This window comes from Cydia splendana, chromosome 4 (assembly GCF_910591565.1).
Source record: "Cydia splendana chromosome 4, ilCydSple1.2, whole genome shotgun sequence".
Taxonomy (NCBI): Eukaryota; Metazoa; Arthropoda; class Insecta; order Lepidoptera; family Tortricidae; genus Cydia; species Cydia splendana.
Genome location: NC_085963.1, coordinates 25,476,118 through 25,482,357, shown reverse-complemented (window position 1 = coordinate 25,482,357; position 6,240 = coordinate 25,476,118). Strand labels below are relative to the sequence as shown.

At 39.4% G+C, this 6,240-nt stretch overlaps 1 non-coding gene across 1 annotated transcript; it reads left to right on the top strand.

The window, feature by feature from the left end:
* The first annotated feature begins 2,196 nt into the window (after positions 1-2,196).
* On the top strand, positions 2,197-2,268 carry Trnah-gug (transfer RNA histidin (anticodon GUG)). The gene has a single exon. It is a non-coding gene; the product is annotated as a tRNA-His (tRNA).
* The last annotated feature ends 3,972 nt before the right edge of the window (positions 2,269-6,240 follow it).

Genomic DNA, 6,240 nt, shown 5'->3' with positions numbered 1-6,240 from the left:
GTACCTACATCATGTTGGGTGTGAGGGGCCTGCCCCTTGTTTGTCCCTTAACCTGTCAACACAGTAAATCCTTACTTTGCTAGGGTCGGTAAGGAACTTGAGTTGCTGGACTTGCAGGCTAAATAAACTGCGGTGCCCGCTTATAAGAAGTTCCGCCCTACGCTATACAGTAGTATAATTAGTTTGTCATTGTTGTGGTATAAAAAATATGGTAAAAGTACTGGTTATTCCATATTCGACTGTGGTGGCAGTAAAGATATTAGCTCCACGGCTACAGGCCGCTTATTACCTCGCAGTTTTCACGAAATATGCTAACTTTGTCCAATGTTCGGCGGTTCTTCTCGCGCCTTCATATTTTCGTCTAGACATTTTTTCTTTTTGTTTCTTATTTATACAAGCTACTTTTTCGTCATGTTTCATTATGAAGTTGTGCCTTAAAGCTTTGTATTCGCCTAGTTAAGATATTCTTCGATTTATTTTACTTTTGTATTACTACTCAAATGAAGTATAATGGCGCTGGCGATCTTAAAATGTGTTGAGCCGTTTTATAAAAATCAACACAAGTTACAAAACGAACATTGCTTATATTAATGAAGTAATAAAAGCACTAAAGAGGAGCCTTTTGTAATACGAAAATGTATTAGCAACAAAAAGTAATTACTTTATAAGGCTAAGCGAAGTACACTGAGACGCAGGCGAGTCGACTTGCGCCGCACCGCCGCGCCGCGCCGCGCCGTGCGTAGCTACAGGTCGTTCCATACTTTACAAAATGCTCTGCCCTGCGCTGCACGTGCACGGAACTACGTCGCCTAGCTGCGTCTCATCAGCAAACCTACGCTTGGCCTAATTGTTGTTTACGCACCCGGGCAAATGAATAATAAAATAAAAATTATGCTCCGCCGTGACAGTGACATCTAGCTGTCACTGCCGTGACTAGGATTCGAACCTGGGTTACTACGGCCACAACGTAGGGTCCTAAGGGTAGGGCACTAGACGATCACGGCTGTCGGAGCTGTGGTGGTACCGTCGAAAAACCCAACTGCTTTCTGACTTAAGACGAATGTCAATTCAAAACGTTATTTATTTGCATTGAATTAGCGCACAGATTGGTTCGTTAGCATTTTTATTAAGTTGCGCGTAAATTGGAGCACTTTTATTATCGTTGTCCAAGCGCAGCACTTGCGCAGTGCCGTCCGTGGTCAGCATGCGCGCCTGTCACTTGAACTTGAACTTGAAGTTGTTGAATTTGTAATTTTTATGAATATGTAATAATTTAATAATATAATTACAAATTATTTAATAACATCTAATCTGAGCTAATTATGACTTATTACTGGAATATTCCAAATAACTAAATAATTACGAATAAATGAATGTAGGTAAGTAACTGATATTATTTTACTTAGGTAAAGTCGAAAGTTTTAATTTTTGACCCATTTTGTACCTTGTCACAGTGATGATGATGATGATGATGATGATGCTCTCCTGACCGATTTCGGCCACAGCGACTGTGTGGTCTGGAGTAGGCAATTTTTAACTCGTGTTATTAGAGTGTAGCTGATCCACTCTCTGGTGCGCCCTTAGGTGGCTCACGTATTATCTTTTTGCTAAAAACTCGAGCGCATTTTGGGCACGTCAGCACACCACCTACACAGTTGTAGGAAATTGATGTTGGCGGCGGAGCCTTAAGTTCATCCCGTTTTTTGTCGAGCTCACTGCGGCGTTCAGTCTCAAAAATGCTAACTCTAAGTGTAATAATAGTATGAGGTCTCTAGCAACTTTCACATTGATTGTCACTGTGACAAGGTACGAAATGGGTCATAAATTATTACTTTCGACCGTATCTACACTAAGGAAATTATACTATGTATATAAATATATACCTACTAATAATTCACGGGCAAGTTCAAGATCAAACGGCGAAAAGTTACTGTACACTAGGGATATGGTTGCAGTTTCATCGTCTACCGTGTTATGCTTTACTCTTCCACTTATAAATTATTAGACCGTGACGTACATGTACGTACCTGTGCTTACGTGACCGTAGGTACTCCAGACGATAACAGCGCAATCATCATTGACCCGCAGCGCTTGCAATAAGATTTTTTGTCATCAAATACATTGCATAATGATTTGGAAAGTGCTCTCGTTGTGAATGCGTCGGTTATTTTCGCCGTGTCGGGTACAGCTCCGACAGCCGTGATCGTCTAGTGGTTAGGACCCTACGTTGTGGCCGTAGTAACCCAGGTTCGAATCCTGGTCACGGCAGTGATGACACTGTCGCGGCGGAGCATCGTTTTTGCTATTCTAGTGCAAAATTTACACTTTCTAAGAATTCATGCCATTTTGAAAATCTGCGCCATCACGCATATCAACTTAATGTGACATTATATATATACATGGCATATCTGACCATTGGGCTTTAAATCCAGGGCTTGATTTTACTCGCTAAACTAAGCTACTTTTACTATGGGACCAACCCTCAAATCGGGGAAATTTTTTTGGCTTTTCCATATTAAACGTCGACATCTGATCAGCCAAAATGTATGAAAAAGTAAAAATAAAAATCGGGATTTCGGGGTTGGTGCCATAGTAAAAGTAGCTCAATTTAGCGAGTAGAATCGAGCCCTGGATTTAAAGCCCCATGGTCCGACACACACTGTATAAACCCATCCCATGGCGACATCTGCCCAACAGATTGATCAAATAGGTATTAATTACTTTTTGTTGTTTTTTTATTATAGCCCTTATTGCTGACGCTAAATATAATTTACAGACAAAGAAAATTATTATTTTACCACACATCAGTTTTCCTGTTTTAGCGTCTAGCGTGTCTTGTGACACCTCTTCTCTCGCCTCGTCAAGCTTATTCCATTCCTTCCTGTCGATAGCTTTTTTCTTGATAAGTACTGATCATCTGCCCATTCTTTTTCAAATTGGACACCTTTTGTCATGAAGCAATTCCTTGTCATATATCGATTAGTTAAAGTATTCTTGATTAAAGGGGTTATTATACAGGTGATCCATAAGCCGATCACAAAACTATCCCTCGAAAGGGACAAATCGCGATCATTTGAATGATCAAACAATTCCTTCAACGTATTGATATGTCACGGCAGGATGCAGCCCCTTTCGGCCACGGAACCCGATAAAGGGATGACCTACAAACCTATTTCAAAAAATCCATTGAAAACGTAATTATATAATCTTTATGTTTATCTTGAGTAAGACTCGATTGAGTCCTCTGCATTAAGACTCGACTCAGTGTTTGTTTTCGAAGTCGGTTCTCCTTTTTTTAGTCACTAAGTGCTTTAAACTCCCAAGTATGAGTCGGTATTCTACAATAACCTCCTCCTTTTTTTGAAGTCGGTTAAAAAATAGTCCCCCTAATGTTGCAAATTTCCTCCATACCTAATTGAAAATGTAATAAGTATTCTATCCAGCGTATTGTCTACTCCTCCTAAACTCGCAGCCTAAACCAATATTGTAAATAATTTCCCGCGGCAGCCATCAGGGGATTAAACTTCGTCCCGGATTACAAGTAATGAAAATATTGCCTAATGGGCTTCATGCAAAATTAAAAGGGACACTGTAGGGGATGGAAGAGTGTCATTATACATTCATCAAGAGAGAGTGACAGAATACATTTTAAGTATGAGTCGTTGGATATAAATATGCACACGGAAAAAAGCATAATTAGGTACCTATATGGTTTTTATTATTATTATTTTTCATTTATTTAATATGGTGATTTGGTGAATTTAAAAAACTTCATGTACTTATACATATAAGTACTGTGTTAGAAATACAGCAAAGAGAACAAAAATAACTTGTTTTGATTTTCAAGAATCATGAACTCAAACATTTACTATTAGGTAAATTAAATAAATTAAATAATCTTTATTTCAGATCAAAATTAATTGGTACTTATACAAAACTCAAATTTAATTGGTACTTATAGTTAGTCTATCGGTAAGTAATTTGAATGTCATCAAACGTCAATTTCAAACATTCTAAGATGAGTTACTTAAGCACTTATACAGTACTGTGGTCTGTAGGTGTAGTGTAGGTACATACTATTCAAACCCCAAAATGATAAAAAGAGGTCAGAGTTCGCAAATTACTGTCTTTACAATTCTGCCTTGAAACTTAACAATACCTTTGTGCGGCGAATTGAAAAGGATGCTTCGAAACATTGTGCAGTGTTGATTCAAGCTGAAAGCAATTCTGTATAACCCTCGTTTAAGGTACCTACCTACGTCAAACATTATGTACTTTTGCACCTTACTCTTTTGTAATAAGACATCGTCTTCCTCGCGTTGTCCCGGATTTTTGTTACGTTTTGTTTGTGACAGCCTGGGCCTAGTTTTATAAAGTTACAAGTTACAGGTTACAAGAGTACAGGCTACAGGCACCTGTAATGCACTGTGAACGGCTACAGGTGTTTTATAAATACACACAGATAATTACAGTTGTAAAGAACCACGGTCAATCTCGATTACATGTGAAATCTACAGGTGTGAAGGACATCACTATTTAAAAAAAACGTCTATCATAGATACTCTGTGCTCTACTAAATGCTGTGTTATTGTTTGCTGTAAAACATTAATTATTGGAAAAATGCCCAGAAATGAAGGAAAAATCGAGTGATTGAGAGCGGTGTTCGATGCCAAGACGTATGACAGTTTTTGATTTAGCTTAGTGCGAAAGCATTTGATGTCAACTGCAGCTGCTATTAGGTACCTATAGTGTTGCGGCCCCGTTGTTGCCGTCTCTGTATCTGTCAAATTCCTTGAAAATATGAGTGACGCCGCATTACTGCCTCGATTATGATGTTTATTCCGTCACTCGTTCGCTCCAACATCGGTGAATTATACAGAATGAGGTCGTTGTAGCGGAACGGAAACCGATAACGATAAACGATTACATTGGAGTGAAAGTTGGTACATTCGTGTGTTCCAAACGCGAGGTCAGATGAGATCTTAAGCAAACCCACTGATTTCCCAGAGACAATACCCATGCAGTCACCTTACACTTACAAATCCATCGCCAAAAGGCTGCTCCCATACAACCGGAGTTACTCTCTCATTTTATTGCTATACGAAGAAAATAGAGCGAGTAGAAGTTTTGTAAGTATGTAAAACTTCTTTCTACCTACTCGCTCACCCTGCTTGGTGAGTTGAATGTAACGACACTCATCCTGTAACCCATCACCGAGCGATGGAGCGATATTCGTAAGCCGTTCCGCGCGGTAATCGCGTTTCGTGGAAAATGGGGCCACGTCCGATACTCTTGCGAATACCTATGGATTCCGTACCTACGCCTCAGTAAAATTTTGCTATGGAATCTGAAAAGTAATGAGTGTAATGGCAAAGGAAAGGCTGTCCATCGCAGTCCAACGCGGCAACGCAGCGAGCGTGATGGGCACCTTTGCGTCGGGGGCAGCCCGGGACGGGCTTCAGTAGGCAATTTTTTATTTTTTATACTTATTTAGTTTATATTTATATTTAAGTTTAGTTTTTAATTAGTTTTATGTTTAGTTTATGTATTATTTTAATTATGAGTGTAATGACTTTAGTCGATCTGTGATATATTATCCCAAATTGTTTATTTATTTTATTTAAAATATTAGGTAATCTCATGCGAGTCATGGGATACCTTTACGTAGTCGCAGCTCTCTTCCTTTTACTATAATGAAACTTATGCTGCTGCATTTCTCATAATAAATAGGCCATATCATACAATTATTTCGTTTATAACTTAATTAATGTTGTTGCAATCTGCCCAAGATGAAATAAATCCCAAAGAAAGGCTTAACGAATACAATCCCTACCAGAAACGGCCGATTTTGTTAGGGATTGACAGGGCCCGGTGAATATATTTCTTGACTATTTCATTTTACTATCATTGCTTTTACGAATAAATCTTGACCAACGAAAAGGCGGGGGTCTCCAGAGGACTCGACGGGCCTCCGTGGGTCAGGAGACAAATGAGCCGGCAAAACCTATTGCGATCCGTGAATTAAGTGAATTTCGGCTTGGCGAGCCACCGCACCGGCGACGGCGGCTACCCCGCCCCGTGTTGACGACTCAGTAGGTATTACACAATAGTAGGTAGCCCTTATGTACAGTCCGTGAGCTCAAAGAATGACATTCGGGTCGCCATTTAGTTTCCTAAAATGTCCTTCAGCCATAACATAATAAATAAAATAAATAATAAAAAAGCCTTTTATTTCTCGCC